Here is a 14690-nt window from a genome sequence, read left to right on the forward strand (position 1 = left end):
GTGGCTGGGAGGGTGGGGGTATGTGAGGGGAGGGGTTAGGAATTGGTGGCTGGGAGGGTGGGGGTGAGGGGTGGGGTTTGGAATCGGTGACTGGGAGGGTGGGGTGAGGGAGAGGGTTGGGAATCATTGGCTGGGAGGGTGGGGGTGAGTGAGGGGAATTTTAAAGTGGCTCTCACTTCACTGAAGTCACTTTCTACTCTACAGCACCTCCCACTGGCCCAGACAGGGACTGGATCACTGAACCAGTGTGAGCCAGACATGAGCTCGACAGAAAGGGCAGTTCCTTCTGTGAGAGACTCAGACCTTTGACTTCGATGCCAAGTGTCAGCAGCTCACTGCTGCTCTCGTGTTGATGCATGTGGAAATGGGACGAGAACACAAGAAAATAGGAGGAGGCCACTTGGCCCCTCAAGCCTGCCCTGCCTTTCAATGTGATCATGGCTGCTCTGCTGGCCTTAACTCCTCTCCTGTGCCTTTTGTCCATACCCCTCTGTTCCTTGATCCATTAAATATTTATCCATCTCCACATTAAATACTTCCAATGAGCCAGCTTCCACTCCCCACTGGGGCAGAGAATTTGAGATTCACCCCCTCTGCCAGAAGAAATATCTACATACCTCAGCTTTAAATGGCTGGCCCTTTATCTTGTAGTTATTGCCTTTTGTATGAGACTCTCCCACTGGTGGAAATATCCCACATCCCCTTAGCATCTTATATTTAAGGTCACCCCTCATTCTTCTAAACTCTACAGGGGTACAGGCCCTAACTATTCAGTCTCATGAGAGGATAGCCTCTGTTACTGTATCTTTTCAGGTAAGGGATCAGAACTCCAGGAGTGGCCTCACCAACACCCTGTACGACTGGAACACAACCTCCCTGTTCTTACTAACCAACTCCTTTTGCAACAAAGACTAACATGCCATTTATCATCTTAACTACCTGTTGGACCTGCCTACTAACTCTGACTCATGCACTAGACACTGAGATCCCTCTGAACTTCACTCACTTGCAGTCTCTCTCCATTTAGATAATCTATCTTTTGATTCTCCTTACCAAAATGCTGACCTCACACTTCCCCACATTAAACCCCACATTTGCCAGTTTTTTCCCACTCTCTCCCTGTATGCTATTGCAGAATTACAGAATCCTTATCACAACATGCCCTTCCACCTACTTTTGTATCTCTGGCAAATTTGGAAACTTTACATACTGTTCCTTCTCCAGGTCATTAATGTAAATAGTGAACAATTGAGAGCCAAGAACTGATCCCTGGGTACTCCACTAGTTACCTCCCTCCAGCCTGAAGAGGTCCCATTTATTCCAACTGTTTTCTATGAGACAGCCAGTTTTCAATCCATTCTAACACACTTCCTCCTATACCTTGGGCTCTTCATTTGTGCACCAGCCTATGTGGCACCTTGTCAAATGCCTTTTGGAAGTCTATATGTACAGGTTCCCCTCTATCCACTCTCCCTGTCACATCCTCAAAGAATTCAAACTAATTTGTCAAACATGATTTGCCTCTCATAAAATCATGTTGAGGTGGTTAGATTCTATTCAACTTTCCTAAATGATTACTTATTTCCTCTGATTATTGACTCTAGCATCTTGTCAACAATAACTGTTAACTAACTGATCTGTAGTTCCCTGCCTTCTGTCATCCTGCCATTTTGAACAAGGGAGTCACATTGGGGGTTTACCACTATTCTGGTACCCACCTGGAGTTTAATGAGCTATGAAAATGTTCAACAAATGTGCCCACTGTCTCCGTAGCCACTTCCTTTATCGTCCATTGGATCCTGGCAACTTGTCTGCCTTCACCCCTTGAGCTTCTCTAATACTTTATCCCTTGTAATTGGGATTTTTTTTTGTAGGTTCCTCCCTGTTATTTCGATTGAGCCTGTCTGTTACCTGAGGGATATTAGCGGTGTGAATTAGAAAAGGATTTATTTTCCAGAGGGATGCAGCAAAGGTTCACTAGACTGATCCCCAGGAAAGCCAGACTGCTGTCTGAGGAAGAGATTGTGTTGGGTCCTGTATTCAGAAGAACAACAGGGAATGTCACAGAAATGTAGAAACTTCTGACGGCATGACAGGATGGATGTGGGGGGGCAGGGTTTTCCCCTTCTAGAGGGTCTAGAACCAAGGGTCGCAGACTCAAAATGTGTTATGACATTTAGGACTGAGCTGATATGTTCTAGACAGCTTCCACCCACTGAAAGACCTTGTACTGCAGACACTTGTAAAGTATTGAGACAGGGTTTGTGCCAAGTTGGACCAGGCCATGTGCTCGTGGGACTGATTGACCAATGGCCAGGATTTCAGGAAGATCTCATACAAGATCAGTGCTACGTTCTTCATTCCCCCAGCTGATGAGGGCCCAAATAATGTGAGGAAGGAGAAGTGAACACCAGAGTCTCCCTGGGCCTTGTGCTGACAGTGTCATGTGTATGAAGTGGTGGTTGGTCAGCTGTGGCCACACTGACCCTGCTGCCGTCTCTCCACTCCTACTGCAGCAGCTCTTGTGGTCTGACATGTAAACCGATTCAACCAGTGACTGAGCATGGGGGAAGAACTCATAAGACCAGAAGACACAGGAGCAGCTAATTCAAGCTAATTTGTCAAACATAATTTACCTTTCATAAAACCATGTTGATGAGGTTAGATTCAGCCCATCGAGTCTGCTCCACTATTCGATCGTGGGTGATTTATATTTCCCTCTCAACCCCATTCTCCTGCCTTCTCCCCATGACCCTTGACACCTTACTAATCAAGAACCTATCAACCTCCACTTTAAATATAGAACAGTACAGGACCTTCAGCCCACCATGTGCCAACCTATATAAACCAACTCCACAATCAATCTAACTCTTCTCCCCTACACAGCCCATAACCCTCCATTTTTCTTACATCCATGTGCCTATTCAAGAGTCATTGCCATTGTTGCCCTGGGGAAAAGGTGCCTGCTGTTCATTCTCTATGCCCCTCGTAATCTTATACACCTCTGTAAGTCACCTCTCATCCTGTGATGCTCCAAAAAGACCAGATTCATTGCCCAGTACTAGATCCAGAATGGCCTCTCCTCTAGTCGGCCTGTCCACATTACTGTGTCAGGAATCCTTCCTGGACACACCTAACAAATTCTGCCCCATCTAAACCTTTTGTACTAAGGAGGTGCCAATCAATATTGGGGAAGTTGAAGTCACCCATGACAACAACCCTGTTACTTTTGCACCTTTTCAACATCTGCCAATTTATCTGCTTCTCAGTGTCCTGATGGCTATTGGGGGTCCTATAGAGTACTCCCAATAGAGTGATTGCTCCCTTCCTGTTTCTAGCTTCCACCCACACTGACTCAATAGACCATCCTTCCTTTCTGCATCTGTGATACTATCCCTGATCAGCAATGCCACTCCCCCACCTCTTTTAACTCCGTCCCTGTCCCTTTTGAAACATTTAAACCCCAGAACATCAAGCAGCCACTCCTGCCCTTGCAACAACCAAGTCTCTGTAATGGCCATGACATTGTAATTCCATGCACAGATCCATGCTCTAAGTTCATCACCCTTATTCTTAATACTTCTTGCATTAAAATAAACACATTTCAACCCATCTAACTAACTGTGAGGAAGGATAGGCAGTGGATAGGGCATAAATACAGTCTCTCTGTACATTACATCTACCTTTACACCAACTGCTCCATCATCTGACCTAACACTCTGGTTCCCATTCTCCTGCCAACCTAGTTTAAACCCTCCCCAACAGCTCGAGCAAACCTGCCCAAAAAGACATTGGTCCCTCTTGAGTTCAGGTGTAACCTATTCCTTATGTACAAGTAGATCCATTATCCTTAAATACAGAATCCACCCAATGACATAGCCACCACGGCCTTCTGTGGCAATGAATTCCACAGATTCACCACCCTCTCACTAAAGAAATTCCTCCTCTCAGTTCTAAGGGATGTCCTTTTTTTTCTGAGGCCGTGCCCTCTGGTCCTAGACTCTCCCATTACTGGAAATATCCTCTCCATGTCCACTCTATCCAGGCCTTTCAATATTCGGAAGGTTTCAATGAGATCCCCCCCTTATCCTTCTAAACTCCAGTGAGTATAGGCCCAGAGACATCAAACACTCCTCATACGTTAACCCTTTCATTCTCTGGATCATTCTTGTAAAACTCCTCTGGACCCCCTCCAACGCCAGCACATCCTTAGATATGTGACCCAAAACTCCTCACAATACTCCAAATGTGGTCTGACCAATGCCTTATAAAGCCTCAGCATTACACCCTTGCTTTTATATTCTAGTCCTCTTGAAATCAATGCTAACATTGTATTTACCTTCTTTACTACTGACTCGACCTGCAAGTTAACCTTTAGGGAATCCTGCACTAGGACTCCCAAGTCCCTTTTTCACCTCCAATTTCTGAATTCTCTCCCCGTTTAGAAAATAGTCTCCACCTTTATTCCTTCTACCAACGTGCATGACCGTACACTTCCCTGCGCTGTGTTCCACCTGCCACTTCTTTGCCCATTCTCCCAACTTGTCCAAGTCCTTCTGCAGACTCCCTGCTTCCTCAACACAACCTGCCCTTCCACCTACCTTTGTATCATCCACAAACTTGGCCACAAAGCCATCAATTCCCTCATCCAGATTATTAACATATAACGTGAAAAGTAGTGGACCCAACACTGACCCTGCGGAACATCACTAGTCACTGGCAACCAATCAGAAAAGGGCCCTTTTATTCCCACTCTTTGCCTTCTGCCAGTCAGCCAATCTTCTATCCATGCTGGTACCTTTCCTGTAATACCATGGGCTCCTATCTTGTTTAGCAGCCTCATGTGTGGCACCTTGCCAAAGGCCTTCTGAAAATCCAAGTAAACAACATCCACTGACTCTCCTTTGTCCATCCTGCCTGTTACTTCCTCAAAGAATTCCAACAGATTTGTCGGGCAAGATCTCCCCTTAAGGAAACCATGCTGACTTTGGCCTACTTTATCATGTGCTTCCAAGTACCCCGAAACTTCATCCTTAATAATGGACTCTAACATCTTACCAACCACTGAAGTCAGGCTGACTGGCCTATTATTTCCTGTCTTTTGCCTCCCTCCCTTCTTAAAGAGTGGGGTGACATTTGCAATTTTCCAGTCCTCTGGGACCATTCCTGACTCTAGTGATTCTTGAAAGATCCCTACTAATGCCTCCACAGTTTCTTCAGCTAACACTTTCAGAACGCTGGGGTGTAGTCCATCCGGTCCAGGTGGCTAATCTACCTTCAGACATTTCAGCTTCCCAAGCACTTTCTCCTTAGTAGTAGCCTCTGCACTCACTTCTGCCCCCGACTCTCTCGAATTTCGGGCACATTGCTGGTGTCTTCCAAAGTGAAGACTGAAGCAAAATACTTATTCAGTTCATCTGCCATTTCCTTGTTCCCCATTACTACCTCTCCGGTGTCGTTTTCCAGCGGACCGATGTCCACTCTTGCTTCTCTTTTACTCTTTATATATCTGAAAAAAAATTTTTGGTGTCTTCTTTTATATTATCAGCTAGCTTACCTTCATATTTCATCTTTTCTCCCCTTATTACTATTTTAGTTGCCTTCTGGTTTTTAAAAGCTTACCAATCCTCTAGCTTCCTGCTAATTTTTGCAATATTGTATGACTTCTGCTTTTATGCTTTTGTACCCCATCCTAACTGTCTGCTTCCAGGTTGCACACTGTTCCAAAAGGGGTGGTGTTGTTAACCAAGTAAGGTAACAGTACCACTCAGGTATCAGTGCTGAGTTGTGCTATAAAGGCAATGGGTTGTGATGTAGAATCAGTTTGAGTTGAAATCGTGGGCAGCAGGGAACGAAAACGTGCTGGGAGTTGTCTATAGACCCCACACCCATCGATTTTTTTTGTTCCCCCACCCATCGATCCGTACAGTACTGGCCCTTGGCTTCAATCCCCCTCACAGTTCAGTAGACGCCCTCCACAGAACCAACACACACCAGGGTTGCTGTGTGCAGCTGCTCGACTGTGGAAGTGGTGAATGGTCCCAAATGGAACCGTGGGAGAGTCCCATACTGTGGAAGACAACGTTCCAACCTTTACTCTGGGATCTCCGCTGGGGGGACCTCACCCCACCACCTGACATCTCAGGACTGGTGCACCTAACATCCATGTGCACAGGTGGAAACCCTGGTACATCCCTCCATCCCACAGAATCCACACTCCTTGCCTCAGGACCATCCTTCCAGTGTGAGGCTACAGCTATCCTTTCACCTCCCTCCTTCCAATTGTCCAGGGCCCTGCCCACTCTGAGGTGGAGCAATGTCCAGCTCAGCTGTGTTCTCTGTTCACTGTGTTCTGCTCAGTACTGGGGACATCCTCAATGATTCACTCCCCTGTGCCATCTCCAACAACACCCTGGCCTGTTCTCCAACACCCTGCTCCACTCGTGTTGGAGAGCTGCATCTTCTCTTTGGATTCAGCTCCTTCCTGCCTGCTGGTACGGCAGGGAATCCAGGGGATACTGAAGCCAGGGTTGATGATGCCTGGGTACAAGGTCTGGTGTCGAGGGCTGTCACAGACCGAGGGTGGACGTGACAGCTTCCGCCTCCTGCTGCGCTGTGCAGTCTACTCTATCTACAGCGACCACCTACCTATCTATGCCCCTCATCATTTTATAAACCTCACCTCTAAGCCTCCTGCACTCCAATGAGAACAATCCCAGCCTGTCCAATCTCTCCGTATAACTACAGCCCTCCATTCCAGGCAACATCCTGGTGAATCTCCTCTGCACTTTCTCTACCACTACCACATCCTCCCTGTAGTGTGGTGACCAGAACTGCACACAATATTCCAAGTGTGGCCTCACCAATGTCCTGTACAGCTGCAACATGATGTCCCAATTCCTCTACTCAGTACCCCTGCCTGTGAAGACAAGGAAGCTAAAACTTCTCCACTACCCTATCCACCTGTGTCACCATTTTCAGGGAGCTTTTGAACCTGCACCCCAAGGTCCCTCTGTAACCACACTTCCTGCTGTTTACTGTACACGTCTGGCCAGTATTAGACGACCCAAAGTGCATCACCTCACAGTGGTCTGGATTAAGTTCCATCTGCCCAGCTTTCCAGCTGATCCACATCCCTCTGTATCCAAGGCGACCATCCTCGTTGTCTACAACTCCACCAACTTTCATGTTGTCAGCAAACCTACATCAGACCACAGACCTTCTCATCGCACCTGTGATTTTGCCATCTCCCCTGGATCCACCATGTAGCCCATTCGTTCCTGTCTGCACCCTGTCACAGACCTTGTCTTTGCTCTGTGTTGCTTTGCCTCAGCTGGTAACACCTTCCCTTCTGAAGTAAGAGTTGCAATTCCAAAGCTGCTCTTTTAATTCATTCAAAGGACGTGGGCTTTAGAGTCTGAGCCAGCATATCATTGCCCGTCCCTATCTGCCCCTGAGAAGGTGATGGTGAGCTGCCTTCCTGAACCTCTGTAGTCCCTGAGGTGTGGGTGTACCCACAATGCTGTTCAGGAGGGAGTTCCAGGATTGTGACCCAGCGACGGTGAAGGAACGGCGATATATTTCCAAGTCAGGACGGTGTGAGGCTTGGAGGGCAACTCCCAGGGGGTGGTGTTTCCCCGTGCTTTTGCTGCTCTTGTCCTTTGACTGGTAGAGGTGGTGGGTTTGGAAGGATCTGCCTGAGGAGTCTTGGTGAGTTGCTGCAGTGCACCCTGTAGATGGTACAAACTGCTGCCACTGTGTGTGAGTGGTGGAGTGAGTGGTGTAGATGGGGAGCCTGTCGAGCGGGATGCTGTTTCCTGTGTGGTGTTGAGCTCTTCGAGTGTTGGTGGAGCTGCACTCACCCAGGCCAGTGGGGAGTTCCCTCACACTCCTGACCTGAGCTGTGTAGATGGGGAGTTAGGGGGTGTGTTACTCACCATGGGATTCCCAGCCTCTGACCTGTTCCTTTAATTCACTGTTGGGCCAGAGATATTGAACAATTTTGTTAAACTAGTGCAGTCACTGTTAGCTCCTGAGCTTCCACAGTGAATTTACTGAGCTACCTGCAGCAACTTCATGTGACTGTGAGGAAGGTGTTGTTGTACAGAGCGCTGCAGAGTGCCGCACGTTGCCCAGAATGTGGGGACTCCACAGGGTGACCTCTCTCTCACTCCACGTTGCTGGCTGATTTGCTCGTTAATGTTCTGAGGCAGTTGCTCAGGGTGGAGAACGACCTGTTTCCACTCCAGTTCTGAGGTAGCTGATGAGGGAACTGTGGACGCTGCCATTGGAAGGGAAGCAGGTGACTGGGGGGGGGGGGGGGGAGTGAAAGATGGTTTGTGGAGCGATGTGCTCTTTCCACTGTTTACACTGGGATTCTGTGTTCTCCTGATGAATGGACTCCTTCTCCAAACTAGCTCCCTCTCTATGCATGGTCATGGGTCAGGGGATGCCTATGAGTCAGTGGGGGTGTTACATGTTTTCAGTATGTACATTCTGGTCAGTCTGTTTTCCAGGGTAGGAATGTCAAATCCCAGAGTACATAGGTTTAAGGTGAGAGAGGAAAAGTTTAAAGGGGATTTACATTTTACTGAGAGCAGTGGGTGCCTGGAGAGTGCTGCCAGGGGAGGTGGTGGAGGGAGATATGACAGCAGCATTTAAGAGGCATTTAGACAGACACATGAACAGGCCGGGAGTGGAGGGACCATGTGCAGGCAGGTAGGATTAGGTTAAATTGGCATCATGTTTGGCACAGACATGGTGGGCCGAAGGGCCTGTTCCTGTGCTGTTGTGTGTTCTGTGAATTCTTTGCCAATGTGGTAATTTCCTGCTGTGATGGAGTTCAGGGCAGGGTCCCTTCGGGTGGAATGGACTGAATTGAACTTGACCTCAGTATCTGGGTGAGGACACAGACAATCGTTCACCTATCCTACCATTGGATTCAGAGGGATTTGCAGTGACTTTGTTGGTGATCTTCAGAGCCTTGGTGCCTGCTGCAGGTAACAAATTTAACAATACCCAAGGAAAGTGGCTAACTGTACCTCATGAATGGGCCAGTGACTGTTGGGGAGAGGAGAGAGTTTGTGCTTCACACTTCGAGAAGTTGAACAAATATGTACCACCCCACAATTCCCCAAGAGAGCCATGATTAAACAGGCAATAAAACTCAGTGAGGGAGCCATGTGTCCAAATGCCTGTGGTTACTGACTGCCTGTACAGTTATGACACTCACAACTCCTATCTCAAGAAATGTTAATAATCAAAAGCTAATGGGTCAGTTAAAAGCCCTGAGGTTGGCTGGGTGAATCATTTCTCGGGGACACACAGCTGTTCCTATCAACATATGGGTTGGCTTGGTTCAACAGCATGGGGCAGGTGCTGAGAGATTTTTATCCCAGACACCAACAGTTCTGGACTCGAATTGAGAAGTTGTGACTTAGTAACACGTTAAAGTTTGTATCAATGGTCAAGGAGAGGCAAAGAGAGCTGAGTCCAGTTTGCTCAGGAGGGGCATTGTGAAGCATTGCCTTAGATCACAACAGAAGTTGCAATTAGAACATAGAACATTGAAAACAGAACACAGGACGTACAACATAGAACAGAACAGCACCCTCTCACTACCTCTCATAACTTTATAAACTTCTCCCATCAGCTTCTGCGGCTCCAGAGAAAACAACCTAAGTTTATCTGACCTCTCCTTATAGCTCATACCCTCTAATCCAGGCAGCATCTGGTGAACCTCTTCTGCATCCTTTTCAAAGCCTCCACATCCTTCCTGTAAAGGACTGACCAGAATTGCACTCTGTGCTCGGTGCAGCCTGACCAAAGTGTTAGTGGATGAAACAGAAAAGCAGAATATTTATTTAAATGGAGAGAGATTAGCCACCGTATGGATTGGCTTGAACCAAGCCAACCCATATGTTGACAGGAACAGCTGTGTATCTCCAAGAAATGATTCAGCCAGCCAACCTCAGGGCTTTTAAATGACTCACTGGTTTTTGATTATTAACATTTCTTGAGATTGGAGTTGTGAATGTTATAACTGTACAGGCAGTCACAAGAACCAGGGCATGCCTGTGTATAAGCAATTACAAGTTAATCCTGGTCAAATCATGTAGATGCCATGGCCAAGAAAGCTCACCAGCGGATCTACTTCCTCAGGAGGCTAAAGAAATTCAGTATGTCCCCTTTGACACTCACCAACTTTTATCGATGTACCATAGAAAGCGTCCTATCTGGATGCATCATGGCTTGGTATGGCAACTGCTTTGCCCAGGACCGCAAGAAACTGCAGAGAGTTATGGACACAGCCCAGTGCATCACGGAAACCAGCCTCCCCTCCTTGGACTCTGTCTTAACCTCTCGCTGCCTTGGCGAAGCAGCCGGCATAATCACCCACCCACCTGGGTCATTCTCTCTTCTCTCCTCTTCCATCAGGTAGAAGACACAGGAGTCTGATAGCACATACTGCTAGGCTCAAGGACAGCTTCTATCCCACTGTGATAAGACTATTGAACGGTTCCCTTATACAATGAAATGGACTCTGACCTCACAATCTACCTGGTTGTGACTGTGTACCTTATTGCACTGCACTTTCCCTGTAGCTGTGATACTTTACTCTGTACTGTTATTGTTTTTACCTGTACTACCTCAATGCACTCTGTACTAACCCAATGTAACTGCACTGTGTGATGAATTGACCTGTACGATCGGTATGCAAGGACAAGTTTTTCATTGTACCTCAGTACAAGTGACAATAATAAACCAGTACCAATAATGTACAGGTTCAGAAGCAGTTAGGAAAGCAAATATGGTGCTGACCTTTGTTATGAGATGACTTGAGTGCAGAAGGAAAGATGCAATTATGTGGGCCATGGTGAGACCAAACCTGGAACCTTGCACGGTTTTGGTCTCCTTACTCAAGTAAGAATGCACTTGCCAAAGAGAGATCCACTGATGGCAGGTTTGCTGTCGGAGAGATTCAGACCTATTTTTACAAGAGTCAGAAGTGATCTCATTGAAACTTACAAAATTCTTAAAAGGCTTGACTGGCTACATGTAGGACGGAGGATTCCTGCCGCTGAGATGTCTTGGGTGAACGGCTACGGTTTGAGAATAAGGGTTCAGCCATTTAAGAGAAATTTCTTCAGTCAGAGGCTGGTGAATCTTTGGAATTCTCTACCTGGAGGCTCAGTCACTTTGTTCATTCAAAACAGAGATCGATAGATTTCTGGATATTAAATTCTTCAAGGGATGTAAGGACAGTGCAGGAAAATGGCTGTGAGGTATGAGATTGGCCATGAACTTGATGAATGGTGGAGCAGGCTCACGGGGCGAATGGCCGTCTCTTGCTCCCCGTCCTTGTGTACTTATGCATTGCATCGTCTGTGATCACTCCACTTTCCTGCAACTATAACTTCCACTAAATTCTTCATCCATCCCTACTGGCTGTTTATTAACCTTAAGCCAACAAAAGTTGGTTTAATGGTTCCATGACTTAAATTCCTCAGCTCAGCTGAATTCATGCAGCGGAAGTATTGGTGAATTGAAAATTAATTATCGGAAGCCATGGCCTCGTCCAAAGTTGTTCTCATGTATTTACATCAACCTCAAAGCTTCCAAAAATAAATAATTGAAAGGCGTTTACTTAACACCTACTATGTGCAAAGACTAGCCTTGCAGATAATGTCAGGTGAGAAGTGCTTTCCGTCCCTAGTTGTATGTCTTCAGTGTGAGTAGTATGTGCAAAGACTAGCCTTGCAGATAATGTCAGGTGAGAAGTGCTTTCCGTCCCTAGTTGTATGTCTTCAGTGTGAGTAGGTGGAGGCTGATCGCTCACTGAGTGTGAATGAATTTCGCTTGGTCCTTTGAACTCATTTCCTCTCTGATTGTGGAGCCAGGTACACAGTGAACTTCTTTATCAGAAACACCCCCTGCAGAGAGTGCAAGTGTTTCGCTGACGATTACACAATACAGATTTGCTGAGCACTGTAACGGAGGTGGAAACATGACCCATTAACTCACTCAGAATTCAACTGGCGCCTGTGGTATGAGACACAGAACAAAATCAGTGGTGTTGTCCATGGCAAGGAGCATTACAGGCTGAAGTTGGCCTGTGGGTAAGATGGGCAGGACAAGGCAAATGGTGCTTAATCCTGATAAATGTGAGGTGATGTGCTTTGGGAGGATGAATAAGGGTAGGACCAACACATTGAATGGTTAAGTCCTGGGAAGTATTGAGGAACAGAGGGATCTTAATGTACAAGTCCAAGGATCCCTGAAGGTGGTACCACTGACACTGTGCGTAGAAGGAATGGTATAACATTACAAAACACTGGCTAGACCACAGCTGGAGGACTATGTAGGTTCTGGTCAGCACACTATGGAAGGGTATGATTGCTTTGGACTCAGTGCAGATTCACCAGGATGTTGCCTGGAATGGAGTGTTTCAGTTATGAGGAGAGATTTGGAGAGGCTGGGCTTGTTTTCTTTGGAGAGGAGGAGGCTGAGGGTAAGGAGTCTGAGAGAGATATGAGGGGCTAACCCTAACCCTAAGGCATTGATGTTGTAAGTAGTAGGAAACTATTCCCCATAGCAGAGGAAGTCCAAAGCTTGAGGGCAAAGGGATAAGGGACTGAGGGGATCTGAGGAAGAACGTTTTCACCCAGATGGTTGGAATCTGAATCACGCCGCCTGAGGGCTGTGGAGGCAGGAACTCCCAATGAAGTTTCTAAACATGAATCATCATGGTATCGAAGGCTACATACCAAGTGCTGGTAAACTGGTTAACTATAGACAGTGTGTGATGGTTGGCAAGAAAATAGTTGTCCAAAGGACCTGCTTCTGTGCTGTCTGTCAGAAGGATGGATTCCTTGGGATAGTCATGGTACCAGAGAGATGGACATTGTGAGAGAGTCACAGAGCCTGTGGAAGGGACGTACTTCCCCGTTAACAAATACTTCTCCCGAAGATTCTTCCTAATTCCACAGCTGTGACCCGGCAGTCTCCTCCAATGACACGAGGGGGCATAACTTTAAGGTGATTGGAGGAAGGTATAAGGGGATGTCAGAGGTAAGTTTTTTACACAGAGAGTGGTGGGTGCATGGAACGCACTGCCGGCAGAGGCTGTGGGGGCAGATACATTAGGGGCATTTAAGAGACTCTTAGCCACGTGAATGATAGAGAAATGGAGGGCTACGTGGGAAGGAAGGGTTAGATAGATCTTAGAGCAGGATAAAATGTCAGCACAACATTGTGGGCTGAAGGGCCTGTACTGTGCTGTAGCATTCTATGTTCTAAAGTGGCAAATTTGTGCACTCCCAACAGACTGGCCACCTCAAGTGAAGCATGGCTCAGAGGTCAGGGGCAAGTCAGCTGCAGGGGGAATAAGCAATAGCCCATGGTCATGTCTTCTTCCGAATCTTCTCCAACCAGTGCCCCCACATTTCCTTTCATTATCCGCACATTATGATCAGAGCGAAGAAGTAAGAAAGACTGGAATTTCCTGAGAACTTCAGGTTGTAAGTTGGTAAATTGGTTTATTATTCTCACATGTCCCAAGGTACAGTGAAAAACTGTGTTTTGTATACCATCCATACAGATCATTTCATTACAACAGTGCATTGAGCTAGTACAAGGGAAAACAATAACAGAATGCAGAATAAAGTGTTACAGTTACAGGGAAAGTGCAGTGCAGGCAGACAATAAGGTGCAAGGTCATAACGAGGTAGATTGTGAGATCAAGAGTTCATCTTGTCGTACTAGGGGACTGTACAATAGTCTTATAGAAGCTGTCCTTTAACCTGGTGGTACGTGCTTTCAGACATTTGTATCTTCTGCCCGATGGGATGGGGGAGAAGAGAGAATGTCTGGAGTTGGTGGGGTCTTTGATTATGTTGGCTGCTTTACCGAGGCAGTGAAAAGTGTAGACAGAGTCCATGGAGGGGAGGCTGGTTTCTGTGATGTGCTGAGCTGCGTCCACAACTCTTTGCAGTTTCTTGTGGTCCCAGTTGTCCCAAAGGGCTTTGCAGTCAGTGAAGTACATTTGAGGTGTAGTCGCTGCTGTGGTGTAGCCAATGACTACACAGGACACCAGAGACTGCAGATGCTGGAATCTGGAGCAACACACATACTGGAGGATGTATACTGGAGGAACTTAGCGGGTTGAGCAGCAGTTGTGGGAGGAAAGAAATTGTTGACGTTTCGGGTCAGAACCCTGTGTCAGGACTGAGAGCCGGGTTTCAGACCTGATGCAGAGTTTCGACTTGAAATGTCGACAGTTTTTTCCTCCCACAGATGTTGCTCAACTTGCTGAGTTCCTCCAGCAGATTGTTTGAGTACACAGGAAGACTTGATCAACAGCAGTACAGCAATGCTGACATAATTACTTGGACTATGTAGTTGAGGATAAATATTTGTCAGGACTCTGATGAGATTGTGCCTGAACTTCTCTTGAGCAGTGTCAAGTGACATTTTACGGCCTGCTTGAGGGCAGATGGGATCTTGGTTCAACGCTTCATTGAAAAGACATTGAAACCCGGGGAAGCAGCAGGACCAGCTCTACCCTGGGCCTTGTTGTGGGAGCTGGACCTTCCTCGCTGCCTTCTGTGGTGTATTTTTATGTAACTGAGTCACACGTGTGAGGTACTAGTGGAATTGTATGTGGGGTGTAAGCACAGGTTGTGTACCGT

This window comes from Pristis pectinata, chromosome 31 (genome assembly GCF_009764475.1).
Source record: "Pristis pectinata isolate sPriPec2 chromosome 31, sPriPec2.1.pri, whole genome shotgun sequence".
Taxonomy (NCBI): domain Eukaryota; kingdom Metazoa; phylum Chordata; class Chondrichthyes; order Rhinopristiformes; family Pristidae; genus Pristis; species Pristis pectinata.